The sequence below is a fragment of the Zalophus californianus genome, chromosome 3, assembly GCF_009762305.2.
Source record: "Zalophus californianus isolate mZalCal1 chromosome 3, mZalCal1.pri.v2, whole genome shotgun sequence".
In the NCBI taxonomy this organism is placed as follows: Eukaryota; Metazoa; Chordata; class Mammalia; order Carnivora; family Otariidae; genus Zalophus; species Zalophus californianus.
This window is the reverse complement of record NC_045597.1, coordinates 72,340,732-72,356,641: the sequence shown is the minus strand read 5'-3', so window position 1 is coordinate 72,356,641 and position 15,910 is coordinate 72,340,732. Positions and strand designations below refer to the sequence as shown.

Sequence of the window (15,910 nt, the reverse complement as noted above, 5' to 3'; positions counted from 1 at the left end):
TCAATTATATTTTCAGCCAATAACATGTTCATAAATCAAATGGATAGTTTGAATCTTGGTGGAATATGCAAGTCTTATACATATCCAGGACCTGAGAATCAGATTTTTTAGATTCTTAACATATCCTTGTTCAATTCTGTTTTGAGAAAATTCACCTTCTTTTATTACAAGCTGAAAATAACTTAAAACAGAAACATTGGCACTGAAGTCCAATATTATTTGTATATTACAAACATGAAGATTAATTTTTCTCTTTGAATAATGAAAGGTATATTATAAGAATATGTCTCTTATTTTGAAATGTGAAGATTAATGGGCAGTAAAACATAAATATTTATGGACAATTATAAAAGAGAGAGGTTTGATTCGCTTTTCCCCAGGGAGGTGGATTTGCTGTCCCTCCCTTCATGATTATAGTCATTTCCATTTGAAACTTGCATGGGCAGTAACAGAAGAGAAAATGACAATGCTTCGTTGCACTAGCCATTAGACAGTGTATGTTCTCCAATTGATATGTGTGCTGGAAAGAAATTGCTTTAGGATGGTAACAAAGAAAGCAGCCTTGTAGGTGTCTGTTGTCATTGCTTCATGCAGACATCGATGACTTTGGGAAGCATTGTGGCGTTAGAGGGTTACAATATTTCCAGTGTTTTGTGAGATTGCTGGATGTATTGAACACACTAATGATTGCCTTTGAGCAAGACAGTAGGGTGTTGCTACCAGAAATAGACCTTTGGCTTTATGTGCATGTGACCAACAAATGCTTTCTGGAAGTACAAAGCTCAATTATGCAGCCTTCAATAATATGCTTTATGTATTTTTTTTTCTTGAAACTTACAACAGAGACTTGGTTGCATCCTGTGTGGCTGATGAGCATTTATTCAAGTTTCACACATATTTTGAATTTATAACTTATGTAAACATTAAAGTACAATTGTAACAGAGACAGATTGGCCGTTTTACTCAAAGCCACGTGTATTTATATGTTCTTTTTATATGTTTAATGGGTTTGAAATTTACAGTCCCAACTTGGTCATAAAGAGAGTCATATTTTTCGTCATTTCTCTCTAGCTGAACTCAACTCAGTCATGAGCCACCATTTCTGCTGCTAACAGAGAATACGATTTTGCTGCTTCAGGTAGCTCTTTTTGCAGGGTTGAAAATGTCTTTTGGATAATATTCAGTTCATTCAGTTTTTTTCCCATTTGGTTTTTTGTTTTGTTTTGTTTTGTTTTGTTTTGTTTTGCAGTGCAGATTTAAAAGTCTATAACTATACTGCTTTTTCCTCTAAAAGTTTTTCTTCCAGCTGCCTTCAAACCCACTGGTACTGGGTTACAGAGAGCGGGTTCTGTAGCATCATGGTGGAGGGCAAAGATGTCTGGTTCATATTCTGTCTTATCACAGTGAGTAGTCTTTTCCTGCTTGGCATTTCATATCTGCATTTATCATCCCAGCACCCACCCCCACCGTTGGTCTCTGTTATCTATTCTCTTGGTGCAGGTGGCACATAGTACTGCTTCCCAGGGCTTGACCAGCTCTCTGTTTTGGCTGGGCCATCTCCATATCGTGGCTCTCATCAGCACCCGCTGCTCTGAGACCCTCCCTTCCCAAGCCCTGTATCATGGCTTTTTACCCTCAACTGTCTTTGTTTACCTTAGAGAGAGATTGTGGAAAGATTTTCAGATCTCTTCCATGCCCCAATACATGGGCATTTGGCATGGGTCATCTCACCCAATGATTTGCCCAGATAACATCGTTACTCCCCTTGTGGCCACCACACTGGGGAAAGGAACAGGTTTGAGGGGAACATCAGTTCACTTTTAAACACTTTACATTTGGGTTGCCTAATAGGCATACTGGTGGAGTAGGCAATTGAATACACAAGTCTAGATTTAAGGGAGAGGTCTGGGCTGGAGGTAAGAGTTCAGAAGTCATTAGCCTTTAAGTCATCCTTCCATCCAGGAGACTGGATAAGATCCCAAGGAGAGTAAGTGTAGCTAGAAAAGGGAAGAGACAAAATGAATTCATTTAAAGGAGGGAAACGACTGAGAAGCAGCTACTGTAAGTAAGAATCATAACTTAAAGAAAATCATTATAGGCTGTAGGGCTCGGTGGGATGTTAAATTCTCATCCATGAAAGTTATAGGAAATTGATCTAAAAGGGCAGCCGCTTCTCCTTATCCAGCCTTCACTGACTGATCTCGGAATTCTTTCCTACAGAGCCTGGAATCTTATACTACTCTACACAGTGCTTTCAACAGGTTGAAATTGGCGCTTATAATGAAACTTACTTGCCGCCTCTGAAATAGATTTTAGAGTTAGAAGAACAGCAATTGGTTTAAATTAAAAAGTAAACCTATTTCCTTCCTGGAGATTTCTGGTCCTAAAACACTTGGAAATTCCCAGCCATGACCCACAGACCAGAATATGTCCTTGTTAGTCTGAGACTGGATCAGTACGGCTCTGGCCACAAGACTGTCCCCAGGGTTTGCTCAGAAGAGGACCCTGAGGTACATCTGTGGAGGAATCTAGATGCAAAGAGACCTTCAACCATTATCTCCCAGAATCTTTTAAGTCCTCTTACATACCGCTTTCTTTCCATTCTTTCTGAGAATAAAAGAGATCCAAAGCCTTGAATATATGATGGCAGTGAATCCTCTAGGATCCAGGAGTCTTGGCAACACATAAAAGGGCTGAGTCTTAGAGCTGTATTCTTATCTGGAGAGTCCAGATACTGGCCTGTGATCCTTCATGAGAGCTCATTCTAATCACTTGGTTGGCTTTATATTTATTACTTTATATTTATAGAATTTTACAATGAACTATTGGACATTTGGTTTATAGGTCAAACCACACTGAATGCTGAGCAGCATTAATCCCATCAAATTTTTAATTGTTTAATTTGGCTATAATATTTATATCCATGAAACTCAAACTTGTTAAATTTTGTTGCCTTGCCAGCTTTGTTTGGTGACCCTTACCCAGATGATCATATTGCTTATATTCTTTTCCAAATTAAAATAAATTGTAATTAATTTTGAAAAATTAAAAATTCCTGAACTCTGAAAGAGATGCTCAAAGAATCACAAAACTAGAATGAAGAATTATTGTGTAAGAACAAGGTTTCTAAGCTTAGTACTAGCAACATATTCCTGTGGGGTGTTATCCTGTGAATTACAGGATGGTTAGCAGCATCCCTGGCCTGCACCCTATAGGTACCAATATTACCCTTACCTCAGATGTGACAATAGAAAATTTCTCCAGACATTGCCATGCAAGGCAAAATCATTTCTGATTGAAAACCATTGGTTTAATGGAACATAAAGGACCTATTATCTCTATAGGAGATATATGTAAGACATTCTAATTTAAATATGTATAGATTTTAAGTCTCTCAAATGCTTTATCTTTTCCCTGCTATGTGGGGAAGCCCTGGGGACTGGGGAGTTTAATTGACTAAATCACATTTGACATGATAATATAAGAAAATCTGGTGGCCTCTTAGGACTATGGCTGGGGCTTGTACTCATGGACTAAGATTTAATGAGGTCCGGTAAATCAGGCAGGAGCACTAGAATGTAAACAAATTGGGTATCAGGCACAGGAGTGGGTTCTGAGGTGGATGTGATACACCCAGATATGTGTGAACTCTCCGAGTGGATGTCTGCCTTGACTTTTCTACATCACTGTTTTTTGGGTTTTTTTTTTGAGTTTTGGGGCTTTTGTTTTGTTTTGTTTTGTTTTTCAGAAAACTGTGCTGTTGACTGAGAATCTTTACTCACACATTTTGAAATTTCTGTAGTGTACTTTATTTGCATTCATTGGTTTAATAGAACTTAGGCCAAAGCTCAAAATAGAAAATAACACATGGGTATTGATGAACCAAAAGACAAGGCCCAAGAAGTTAGAAAGAAAGAATAAGCCTCTTATTACTGTCCAAAGTTATTTCCACATTAAGCATACGCAAGGGAGGGATGAACACGGGTTAGTGTAGTACGATACAAAGTAGTTGTGTGGGACTGAAAAGAAATGAGCAAACTTAAATATAAAGGGAGTTAAGATTTTAACAGATTGATTACTGGACTACATTTTGTCAAAAAATACTATTTGGGGCAATGACATTGGAAATATTTAGCAGCAACTATGTTATATGTATAACCACAGAGAAGTTCCTCCCTAGAGGAGAGAGGGGAAGCGTCCATCTGGATGACTGAGGAGGGGTTTTCAGTTAGGTTCTCTGAAATTCCTATCCCGTCTCAGCAAACTAAATATTGTACAATGATGCTATGCATCCTCAACCCGTGGGATTTTTCTAGGGAAGAAAAAAAGCACAGAAGTAAATATCTTTGCTTTTTTAAAGATTTTATTTATTTATTTGAGAAAGAGAGAATGAGCAGTGGGGAGGGGCAGAGGGAGGGAAAGAAAGAAGCCGACTCCCTGCTGATCCAGACGCCCTGGGGCTCAATTCCAGGACCTGGAGACGAGGACCCAAGCAAAAGGCAGCTGCTTAACCAACTGAGCCACCCAGGTGCTGCAGAAATATTTTTCTTAATCAATTAAAAACAAACTGAAAAATTAGTGATTTTTTATGTTTATTTGGAAAAACTGAAAATATCTTTGATTTGCACTTTGATTCCAGTGGGTAAAATGTTGCTTAAAATTTGTACCTATGATTTTTTTTTTAAGATTTTATTTATATATTTGAGAGAGAGAGAAAGAACGAGCATGGGGAGGGGCAGAGTGAGAGGGAGAACCAGGCTCCCCACCGAGCAGGGAGCCTTACGTGGGGCTTGATTCCAGGATGCTTAACCGAGTGAGCCACCCAGGTGCCCCTGTACCTATGATTTTGGACCAGGTTATTTAGATTTCCAGATTTTCTGGTTTATGTCCCTTGGTATATAGAAACAGCTAGATTCTTTCATTTAGAAACATTGGTTGAATTTTTTTTCCTCAGAGTGAGGAGAAATTTTATGGATGGGCTATAAATAAACTCTTTAAAAACTAGTAACTGTTGCTGGGCTCTTAGGCATCAATACCATGTATGCGTTTGAGGTGAACAAACTTTATCCAGAGATCAGAACATAAAATGTGTTTAGCGACAAGAAAGCTTTTTTCAGTCCTAAGTTTGGTTGATTAACTATTTTGTCTTTGGTTGGTTTCCAAATGTAGATGTTCTTTCAAAAGGAAAAGTGATTGTAATAACTTTGAATATTTCTCTGTAAAACCTTCTTCTATGGGGTTGAATAATTTATGCATCTTTAATGTTGGAGAGAGAAGTTATTCCTCAAAGGCCAGCTTTTCATAACCACTTTGCCATGGCTGATTGATCTTTCCAATCACAATGATAAGCCTCCATGAAGCACCCACTTAGTGGGCCACCGACCCCCAGGACCTCCAAGCACATAAGAAGTAGGCCACAGAACACATATACACAATATTGATTTTAATTGCCAAACACAAGTATTATAAAGAAGCAAACATCCCTAAGATAAAAAAAAGCAAAGTGGGATGTAGGGCAAAGTTAGAAGCTGTGTTTAAATCAAATTGCAGACCTACACTGGCAAATTTTGTTAAGTCACACATTTTGGGAACTAAGTGCCTGAACTTTTTCCTGAGAGACTGGACTTTCATGGGTATCTGTGGATATATGTTTATATCTTTAGACAAATCTGCAGTGTTTGACACAGTGGTTCCTGATCTATTGTCTCTTTTCTTCAAATTTCCATTTATCCCAACTCATCATTTGGTTCCAGGTCACAGGTCACTGACCAGTTTATAGGCTGGCTTCCCTTGAGTACTGCAGACACCTCTGGTCCAGTCTGTTATGAACAGGGAGGCAGGTTGGTCACGTAGTATCAGATTTGGCTACTGTTGGTAGGACAGTGCCGGGTGAGAGGGAGTGTCTCAGGGTAGGCCTTCTGACCTCATTAATACACTCGTACCCCTGTCTTCTAATGACAGTGTAATTTTCCATAAATCATGTTCTCCTCTATTACACAGATATTAATAATAAGACTTAAGAGCCTGATTGAAAAGTGATTTTATGTATATCCACTTGATTTTAAGTCTACCCATTTTAATATCTCCTCAAAAAATCTATATCTCACCTGTGACTACGCTCTCTCCTCTCTTTCGTAGGCCAGATCTCAAAAGTGTTAAAATCTTCCTGAAAAAAAGCAAAAAGGCAATTCTGTCCCTTTTCACCATTTCAAAAACTTTGGAGACCTAGTGTCAGAGAGTGAGGCATGGATGCCAGGACAACCACAACTTCGTTCTCCTGACCAGCCCAGTAGTTACTGTACAGGCACTTTGGTCCTCACTACTAACTGTGTACCCCTGTCAGCCACAGGGGGCAAAGAGTGCCCAACTGAGAGGTCCATCATTTCCACAGGTGACAAGTGTAATTTTCTTCAGGAACCCACTAAAGTGACAACCTGGCTGGAACAAGGTGAGGGGCAGGGAGGCCAGCTGCTGCATGTGCCGTATCACACCTGAGTTCCTAGGGACCCCTGAGCCTGCCCATTTCCACATTGGACCCCAGCCTGGACGTGAGCAGACTGTAATTGCAGGAAGGTGGGGTCTTAATACCAATGTTCCATAGCTCTTCTAGACAAAGTGTTGCTATTTTTACTCCCCAAACAAATGACTTTGGGGCAAGAAGTCCTTAGTTTACTTGTTTGGGGCATTAGAATTTAGTGGTTTTAAGGATGTTCAGGCTTTTGATAGACATTTGCTTTCATAAACTCTTTTGAGTAAATCTATGAGAGTCAAATTGCTAGACAGGTGTGTACTTAGTTTTAGAAGAAACTTCCAGACTCTTTGCAAAGTCGTTGTAACATCTTATACTCACAGTGACAGTATATGAGCATTCTGGTAGCTCCAGACCCTTGCCAACATTTGTTGTTGTCAGTCTTTTTAGTGTTGCCATTTTGGTGAGTTTATATTATTATCTTGTGGTTTTAATTTGCATTTCTCTGGTGGCTAATGTTAAGCACTTTTTCTTGTGTGTATTGACTTTTCATATATGTTCCTTTGTGAAATATCTGTTCAGAATACTTTTCCATTGTTATTTCGTTGGTTGTCTTTATTACTGAGTTGTGAGAGTTCCTTATATAGTCTAAATACAAATTCTTTGTCAGATAAATGTTTTACAGATATTTTCTCGTAATCTGTGGTTTGCCTCTTCACTTTCTGACCAGTGTCTTTTGATGACAGAATTCTAAAATTTTGAGTGAAATATTTGCTTTTATCTTTTATTGTTTCTTTTATTTTAAAATATATATATTTTTTTCTTTTATGGGAAAACCCCTGTGGTTTTCTTTTCTGTATCAAGTTTAAGAAACCTGTGCTATTTCCTTTGGAAAGATATTCTCTAACGTTTTTTTTTATAAACTTTATATTTTAGGGGCTCTTGAGTGGCTCAGTCGGTTAAGCGGCTGCCTTTGGCTCAGGTCATGATCCCAGGGTTCTGGGATTAAGCCCCGCATCGGGCTTCCTGCTCAGTGGGGAGCCTGCTTTCCCCTCTCCCGCTCCCCCTGTTTGTGCTCTCTCTCTGTCTGTCAAATAAATAAATAAAATATATTTTTTAAAAACTTTATATTTTAAACTTTTCAGTTTAAAATTAATTAATTAGTTTTTGTCTATGGTAAATATTAAGGGTTAAGGTTCATTTTTTTAAAGAAATATCCAGTTGATTGATTTAGCATTATATTTGGAAAAGCTGTCCTTTTCCCATTGAATTGCTTTGGTGCTTTTATGAAAACTTGACTGGGTAATGCCAACAAAAAGAGTGGAAAGAGATCACTGAAAATATTCCCCTTCATAAAAGCAATGAGAACACTGGCAAAAATGATCACAATCATTATTTTCAGAATTCTGTAAATTGACCAAAGGCTTACAACAGGCTGGGGAGTGTTTATTCAAGAAAAACAACCAAATCAGGGCATTGGGTGGCTCAGTTGGTTAAGTGTCTGCCTTCGGCTCAGGTCATGATCTCATTGTCCTGAGATTGAGCCCCGTGTCAGGCTCCCTCTGCCCCTATGCCCCACCCCTCTCATGCATTCTCTCTCGCGCTCTCGCTCTCAAATAAATAAATAAATAAGTAAATAAAATCTTTTTAAAAAGGGAAGAAAAACAGCCAGATCTCAGTAAGATCAATGAGTTTTATGGCATTTTTACTTGCCCTATTTCCATATCCTTCTCCCCACCTGTGTGGTAGACTTGAAATCAACAGTATGTGGTCTTAGTAAAACCTAGCAGCCTGTAGTCATTGGAGGGAGCAAGACAAGGTTGCAACTCCTTAAGAGGCACATTCTCAAATAATTGTCATTATTTAACCCCTCATGTAGTTCTCTGGAAGACCCCACTCATAAAGCTGTCTTAATTGGACCTGACTCAGAACTTGTCAGTGCAGCTTTTTGCCTGCCTCGAGACATTGAAAGTAGTAAAGGCAATCGTTAAACATTGTGACTCTTTGAGGCAGGGGATAACAGTCGGACAGAGTGGGCTAACCAAAATTCTTAAAAAGGAAAAGTTGGGCAATGCGGTATCTGTAAGGGGCTTTGAAAAGCTCTGATATGTTTCTGGGAATCTAGAAGGCCATGCTCATACTTAGGTCTGTGCATATTCCCCAGGTGGTGTGCATGCTCAGGGAAGAGCTATGGAGACCCTGAGTGCTCACTTCTGGCTATGCTTGAGGCATTGGACAAACAGGAAATAGGGGCTAAGGTGGAGCTGTGTGAACTGACTAGCTGAGTAATGAAGGCATGCGCCAATAACACACAGAGGCCACTTGGCAAAGACTGGGAAACTTATTAGTTCCAGGCATTTAAGGCAATCTCTGTTCTGTCTGCTAAGCTGATAGATCAGGCACTTCAGTGACTACACATGACAATGAATATAGACTTTACAGAATTCATTCAGGAAAGTCACTAAAAAAACAGCAACAAAAACCTGGGGGAGAGGGGAAAGTCTGATTTCCAAAATTGCCAAATTACATCATTTAAGGTGTTCAGTTTTCAACAAAAAATGAAATACGCAAAGAATAAAGAAATAGCTAATCACCAGGTGAGGGGGTTGCACGAGACAGAAGGCAGTCAATAGGAACCATCCCTGAGGAAACCCACATATTGGATGCACTAGACAAAGACTTTATTTTTTTTTAAGATTTTATTTATTTATTTGACAGAGAGAGAGACAGCAAGAGAGGGAAACACAAGCAGGGGGGTGTGGGAGAGGGAGAAACAGGCTTACCACCAAGCAGGGAGCCCGACATGGGGCTCGATCCCAGGACCCTGGGATCATGACCTGAGCTGAAGGCAGCTGCTTAATTGACTGAGCCACCCAGGTGCCCGTAGACAAAGACTTTAAAGCAAATGTTTTAAATATGTTTAAAAAATGAAAAGAAACCATATCTAAATAAATAGTGAGAAAAATGCCTTGACCAAATATAAAATATCAAAAGAGATAGCAATTATAAAAAAAAATTAAAGTGAAATTCTAGAGCTGAAAAGTACAGTAATGGAAATGAAAAAAAATCACTAAAGGGGCTCAACAGCAGATTTGAGCAAGTAGAAAAATCACTAACTTGAAGATAGATCAAATGAGATTGTCCAGTTGGAGGAACACAAATCAAAAAGAATGAAGAAAAGTGAAAAGTCTCAGAGACCTGTGGGATTTCATTAAGTACAACCTGTGCATGATAGGAGCCCAGGAAGAGAAGAAGAAAAGGGACAGAAAGAATACTTAATGAAATAATGGCTCAGAACTTCCCAAATTTGACTAAAAGCATTAATCTACACATCAAAGAAACTCAACAAACTCCAAGTAGGATAAACTCAGAGAATTATCCTAGACATCATAATTAAACTGTCAAAACCCAAAGAGAAGGGTGCCTGGGTGGCTCGGTTGAGTGTCTAACCCTTGATTTCAACTCAGGTCATGATCTCAGGGTCATGAGATCAAGCCCCATGTCAGGCTCCTCTGCTTGGGATTGTCTCTCTCCCTCTCCCTCGGCCCCTCACCTTGATCACAGTGCTTGCTTGCTCACTCTCTCTCTCTCTAAAATAAATAAATAAATCCTTAAAAAAAAACACAAAGAGAAAAAATCTTGAAAAGAGAAGCAAGTCATCACAAGTTCAAGGGATCCTCAGATATATTAACAGCTTATTTCTCATCGAAAACCAAGGAAGCTAGAGGGCAGTAGATGAAATAGTGTGCTCAAAGAAAAAAATTATAAACCAAAATCCAGCAAACTATTATTCAGTAATAAAGGAGAAATTAAACATTCCCACATTGACAGAAACTCAATTTGTCACTCTTATACCTTCCCTACAATACTGCAAAGAGTCCTTTAGTAAAAGAAAGAAGAATTAATCAGTAAACTAGAAAATATCTATTTAACACAAAAGAAAGCAGTCAATAATGGAGGAGCAGAAAAAAAAAGGCTGTAATTTTATAGAAAACAAATGGCAACAGCAAACAAATTCTGCCTTATCAATAATCATACTAAATTTAAATGAATTAAACATTCTAATTAAAAGACAGAGAATTGAACATTGGATTTAAAAACAAAACAAAACAAAATATCCAAGTATATGCTTTCTACAAAAGAAACATTTTAGATTTAATTTTGGCACAAATAGATGAAAATAAAAGGATGGAAAAAGATACACTATACAAATTGTATCTAAAAGAGAACTGGAGTGTCTATACTACTATCAGACAAAATAGACTTTAAGATACAAATTGTTACTAGAGAGAAGAATAAAATGATAGAAAAGTCAATCTGTTGAGGCTATATAGCAATTATAAACATATGTGCACCAAATAAGGGAGCCCTGAAATACATGAAACCAAAACTGACAGAATTGAAGAGAGAAATAGAAAATTTAACAATAATAGTTGAAAACTTCAATACTCAACTTTCAATAATAGATGGAGCCCCTGGGGAGCAGATCAACAAGGAAATGGAAGACTGTTAACAACACTGTAAATCATCTAGACCTAATAGACTTCCGCAGGACACTCTCATAAACAGTAGAAGAACACATAGTTTTCTCAAGGGCACATGGAATATTCTTCAGGACAGACCATATGTTTAGCTATAAAACAAGCCTTAATCAATTTAAAATTATAATTTTTTAATTATAAAATTAAACTTATTTCATAAATTAATTTAGCCTCAATTTAAAATTTGAAATTATACAAAGCATGTGTTCAATCACAATGGAATAAAATTAGGAATAAATAACTGAAAGAAATTTGGGGAATTAAAAAAAAACTCCTAAATAACCAATGAGTTAAAAAAAGGATCACAAGGGAAAAACTAGAAAATACTTTAAGATGAATAGAAATAAAACATGCCAAAACTTATGGGATACAGCCAAAGTAGAACTTAGAGGGAAATTTGTAGCTGTGGATGCCTATATTACAATATTCTCGAAAAAGATCTCAAATCTATAGCCTTTTATGCTTAGAAAAAGAAAAGCAAACAAAAATATAAAGCAAGCATAAGGAAGGAAATAATTAAGCCTCAGTGACAAAGTAAATGAAACAAAGTACAGAAAAAACAGTAGAGAAAGTCAATGAAACCAAAGTTGGATTCTTAGAAGAAAACCAACAAAATTGACAAACAGAAAAAAAAAGTTTCAAGTTACTAAAATCAGCTATGGAAGAGGGGAGGAACATTACTACCAACCTTAGAGAAATAAAAAGGGCATACCATAACCATTTGTTTACCAAGAATTAGATAACGTAGGTAAAACGGACAAATTCTTGGGAAAAAAAAGTGCTTTGAGCATTAAATGAGATGTTTATAAAGCTATTATTATAGGTACCGGCCCATGCTTATTGCTAAAGGAATGTTAGCTAGTATTACACTCAGGCTTACTCATTCCTGGCCATCCTCATGTCACAACACATTTCCATGAAGATACTTCAGTTCCCATTGCAGATTGCTTTACCTGTTAGCAGAATTAATTTGGTTTAATTTCTGAACCTGGTTGTACAAAGATTAAAAATCTCTGTTGAAATTCTTTTGCCCTAAAATCTCCAATGATAGGCTTACTAATAACAAGAAGAAACAAGAACTTAGCCCTCCTTCTACCCCATTTCAAGGTTGCATTTGACATCTCAACCTTGTTAGTATAATTCCCTTCTGGGTTGCAACAAACTGGAACAGAAATGGTCCCCATTTCTATATGCCTTATTCTGAATGCATGACACCCTTCCAAGGTTTTTTTATGCATTTTTCTTCTTTATGCTTTCCTGCCACATCTGTTTCTCTTTTTTTCTTATCATTTTATTCCTTTAGTAACCACTGAATCACAGAATGAATAATCTTACTGCTATTCCTCAAAAAAAGTTTTTAAAACCCTGATATGCATATATAGATTCATTTCCAAATTGGTTCATTTCTGTCTTCTAGTTTTGATTACTTTCCTTTTCATAGTAGTTTCATTGTACTTAAAAGAGTTAATATAATTCTTATATGAGTTCAGTTTCATTGCACTGGAAATAATAGTGGATTTGGAACAAAGAGAACTGAGTTGATATCTGCAATTTCTTCCTCACTATTATGTGGCTATTGACAAGTTCCTTAGCCATCTGAGATTCTGTATTGTCAACTAGAAATTGGCAATTTCACCTGTCTCAAAGCTATTGGAATTAGATATGATTAAACAACGTAATTTTATGAAAGTGCTTAATCCATATTCTCATACAGAGTTTCAACAAGTGTTTATTTCCCTCCTTTCCTTGAGCAAATCAATTAATGCTTCGTCAATAAAATTAAATTACAAACCTCACAGGGTTTGAAAAGAGGAAATAGTAGAAATAATTGATGTACTCTGCCAATGTAAGATATAATTATTCCCTTTTTTGTTGTTAAAATGTCTTATTTGTTGACAGTTTGACTTTGTAATGTAGTTTTGTTCAGAGAGATTTAGATACTCATTGTAGGTCAGTATCTATAATAATGCAATTCCTTATTCCACTGGGAGAAGGGTAAGAAAAGAATTTCAGGGCATTTATTCTCCAGACATTGTAATGCTTCTATTTAAACCTCCATTTTAACATCTGATTAGAAGTCTTGAGTATATATAGTACATGAAGTTGGAATTAAGTGCTTTGTCTTTAAAAGTAATATCCTCAACTAAACAAAGCATTGAAAGGTAAGATTATGCCACTCTGAGAAAGTGGGAGAAATTTTCATTCACTCAGTGTGATTTTTAAAAAAGCTTTTGTGGCGAGGATGAAAAAGCAAAAAATAATGGAGTCAAGCGAACAGTGATTTGTTAAGATATTAACTGACAAAATTTTGCAGAGCTTAGTTTTAACGGGAAAACACTCTCCAGTTGGCTGCTAAATATTGAAAGATAAATATTCTTACTTGCATTCACCAAATAGCAATAATGGACATTTTTAAATTGTGTATGTTTTGAATACTGTCCAGGTAGGAAGAGTGTAATTATAATAGCTCCTGAGAACATAAGAGACTTCTGCACTGTGGGTCCCTTACACCATTTCCTTAATGATTCTAACTGCATTGCTTAGTCAGTAATGATGTGAATGGAACAAGTGAACCACCAGTGCCTAAAATTTCTTAAATATCATGACTACATGAGCCAAAGTTGCTACCACAACATCTTATTACGGCTTTATAGTCTTACCATCTAAAAGATGTTTCAGTAGGAAATTTTCAATATACTCAGGGGTGGCATGGAATCCAGATGGAGAAATTCTAGGAAAGCACTTCCCAGTAGAAATATGTGTGCCTCATAGATAATTTTTAATTTTCTGGTAGTCACATTAAAAAAGTAAAAAGGAGCAGGTGAAATTAATTTAGTAATACTTTTATTTAGTCAATAGATCTAAAATATTAACATTGTTAATTCTTTTTTTCTATACTGTGTATTTTCCCCTCACAGCACATCTCAGTTTGGATTAGCCACATTTCAAGTACTGAACAATGTGTTTACTTATTAGACGTGTACTTCCAATATTTCAGATATAGTTTATATTCTAATCATACACATAGTACATTGGTTCTATAGGTGTTTTCTTTATTTTTCTTTCAAATGTACAATATCTTAAAAGTATATATTTCACAAGAAAAGAAAACCTCTTCTAATAGCAAAGTTTCAGCAAGTCTTTCATTTCATTTCTGTGCACCTGTTGGTCATGGCGAGAGGCTTTATATCCAGACTGATATTTTGTTGATGTTATTCTCCTATCTTTTGATGTTTTCTTATTCCTGCCACAGTTGGTTAGTATTCTCTTTTCTGACTGACTCTGTAGTATGACTCCTGTCCAGCCTACTTATTTAATCTAAATATCTCATTGCCCCCCAATACACACCTCTGATAGAAGTGATGGTGCTTTCCTCATTGGCTCATAAACATTCTGTGCTGACTTCTCTGGCATCATTCATGATTTCCTGTTGCCTAAATGGAAAATTTTCCCTTCCTTTTCTGTTTCCAAAGTGCATTTCTCGTTTCAATAAAACAACAAGAAAATTGCTTCCAGGCAGAGATCATATCTTGCATTTCCCCATGGAAGCTCTTAGAATCTTGGCTTACAGACTGGCTTCCCATCACCTGGAGAACATTAAAAAAATAGAGATTACTGATTTTTCACCTCCCAGGAATACAGATTTGGTAGGGCAGTTGGGATCCAAGAATCTTTATTTTTATCAAGCAACTCAGGTGCTTCTCACCGGTCTTCTCTAGGACTTGATTCAATGGCAAGGCATCAAGGAGAAGTGGAATAAACATGAATAGGTAATAGACTTTCCAACATGGGAACTATGGCTTTATTCAGAGGAATGAAGTGATGGAATAGCAAAAGAAGCAGAAATTACCAATAAGTCCTTAGGTTAAATGACTTAGCCATTCAGTATAAATTATACTGGTCAAGAAGATATGTCTTGCAGTTCATTTAGCCTGATAGGCATGCTCTATGAATGAGCCAAAAATGGCCTTCATGTATTGGCCCCCAAGCTGTTTATTTCTTCACAGCAGGCTGAGACTTGTTAGCTCAAAAGCCCACCAGCACCAAACTTAAACTTTTACACATCTAATTGTTTTTAACATAACCCAAATAAGCAAGACTCTTAGCCATTTAGAGCTTGCCTGCTTTGCATACCCAGCAAAACTGTACCCAACATCTACAAAAACCACAGATAAGCTGTGGGCTGTAAGGACCCCAAGCTGCTGCTGCCCTGCAGAGCACTCTGACCCTGAGACTCCTAATGTGCCACTGAGCAACTTCACACAAGGGCCCTCTCCCATCCCTCTCTTCCCAAGGAGTTCCCTTGCCTTCTTTCCCTTCTAAGTAGTAACCCTGTATGGTAGTCTCTGGACAGTCTGCTGCTGTGAGAAGCCTCCCCTGCATGCAAGGTTGTCAGAGCATCATCCAGTAATGCGTGTGTGTGCTACTCCCACCTTGTGGTGACATCTTTCTCCTTGCTTAGCCCTGAAATCCCTCGACCCCCCTACAAAGGCACCATAGGAGTAAACACACCATGCACAGATTCTGGAAGTCAGAAAATATCAGAATGAGAAGCACCAGTGACCAGATAAGATGCAGGTCAGCTCTGACCTGCGGGAAGCACCTCTGTATCCAGCAGGCTGGAACTCAGGATCTCACTAGGAGTTGGTAGTCACTATGCAGAGGGTCCCCAGGAGCCCCCACAAGAGCCTGGGCTGCTGGGCTACATCTGTATGTTATGTGTTTATCTCATCTCTAGGAGGGGTGGCACATAAGACAATGGGAAAGAATGTTCAGGACTTTCACAAACATTAGGTTCCAGAATTCATTATTGGGAAGTTTTAGAAATTTCTAAAGAGGGTAGAAAACCAAAAGTAAATTTTTTTTATAGAGATCTTTTTGTTCCTCAGGAAAGAGACAG

The 15,910-nt window shown here is 37.5% G+C and overlaps 1 protein-coding gene and 1 long non-coding RNA gene across 8 annotated transcripts in view; one reads left to right on the top strand and one right to left on the bottom strand.

Moving 5' to 3' along the window:
• Positions 1-15,910, top strand: part of MTUS2 (microtubule associated scaffold protein 2) — a 594,294-nt gene that overhangs the window by 350,027 nt on the left and 228,357 nt on the right. The gene's annotated exons all lie outside the window — the stretch shown is intronic.
• LOC113920699 lies at positions 1,863-15,723 on the bottom strand. Its single transcript, XR_003519347.1, has 4 exons — positions 15,601-15,723; positions 14,359-14,597; positions 11,891-11,963; positions 1,863-1,997 (listed from the first exon to the last, which is right to left on the bottom strand). It is a non-coding gene; the product is annotated as an uncharacterized LOC113920699 (long non-coding RNA).